This window comes from Argopecten irradians, chromosome 7, assembly GCF_041381155.1.
Source record: "Argopecten irradians isolate NY chromosome 7, Ai_NY, whole genome shotgun sequence".
Classification (NCBI taxonomy): domain Eukaryota; kingdom Metazoa; phylum Mollusca; class Bivalvia; order Pectinida; family Pectinidae; genus Argopecten; species Argopecten irradians.
In genome coordinates, this window is record NC_091140.1 from 21,664,411 (window position 1) to 21,666,167 (window position 1,757).

Consider the following 1,757-nt stretch of genomic DNA (forward strand, 5'->3'; position numbering starts at 1 on the left):
CCTGCATGAGCAATGAAACAAAGGCCTTAATTAGATGATAACACAAGTTTATTATTGGTTAACAAAGTAGAATGAGAGTTAGATCGGCTATGTACATTGACCCTTTCATCCGTGACATGTCAAGCCGCACTTACCGGAAGTGTATTGAAATCGATTGACTGTTTTAATATTGCGAATTCTCACTTTACGAACATACGGAAATTAATAAATTTAATTGTTCACAAATAGTATTTTCACCTATCAAGAAATAGCAAATCCCAAGCATAGAAGAATAGCTAGAGTTTATTCATTTTCAATTTCGAAAAGAATAAATGTAATAATGATATAAATATCAATTTCTACTCTAGCCTTGCACAAGTCCGTTTGTGAGTCATTTTCTTATCTTACTATGTTATTTATCAATCTAATTAAAATTAGACTTGTCATTCCGTTCTTCTACTATGCTCAATATTTGTAAATAACGAGTCAACTTTTATTATGTATACTTTAATGCCTTTAAGGGTCTCAATATTTCTATTGATTATGGATATTTCTTTTTCTTTAAAACATTTCAAAACCTATATAATTTTTAATATAAATTGTTTGGAAACACATTTTTATAGCCTGATCATAATAAAGAAAAGTTACATCAATGTATATCATTATTCAGACTATTTGATGAAATATTTTTTAAATATGTTTTAATGTATTATTTCATTGGCGTTTCGTTGATTATAAGGGATTCTTTTTCCAAATCAATACACAATAGTATATCATTATTCAGACTATTTGATGAAATATTTTTTAAATACGTTTTAATGTATTATTTCATTGGCGTTTCGTTGATTATAAGGGATTCTTTTTCCAAATCAATACACAATATAAATGTGAATTTCTATTGTGATATCACATTAACGTTGGCTTTTCACATCAATCTAAGATTTTTTTTAATATTGTCAATTTAAAAAATACAGTAAAGCTGAGAAATAATAATTCTGTTCGATAATTGAATGTTCATTTTTTCTGAATGAAAAAAGTTTAACCAGAAAGATAAGATATGATTTAACTTCCAGGACGATTAAAGATGTATCAGGTTTGGGAGATAGGAGGAATGCAGTAGTACTTGTGGGAGTTAATTCAGCCTCTGATATGGGATTCAAACTTGCAACTCAGAGGTGGAGGGCCTAAATTGTGGTAATTATGTATTAATTGACTGCATGCACCATGATCTGCACTAATGCATGTAATTGTGGTTCAATAATTTGTAGATCTATGTCATTTTTGATTTGAAGCAGTATGAAAATAACTGTTGGACCAGAGTCCTTCAACAAAAGAGGTAATAACCTCAAATGAAGTATATTTTTTTTTCTTTCACTCTAAAGTAATGGCAACCTCCGAGTCTGAGATCGAAATGGCAACCTCTGAGTCTAAGATTGAAATCCCGACTTCTAATTTTATTTCGCAGCAAAATGGGGAAAAAAATTAGGGTTGTGGTAAAAAATTAGGGTCGGTCAGGTAACCCTAAACAGACATTATTTTGGCCTAATAAAGCAGTTCAACTTTCAAAACTCTTTCACATCCACCCTTAAATTGAATCTAAATTCATATTGACGCCAGACTAATTATAACCATAATTACTTATTTACACATATACCTGAATTAAAGATAAGTACCTTTTTTATTCCAGATTATTAAATTTGGATGCTTTTTAAATTTCATTCAGATGTTTGATTAAATGGTGTTCAGAATTAAAATTTAAAAAATGAACAACACTAAAA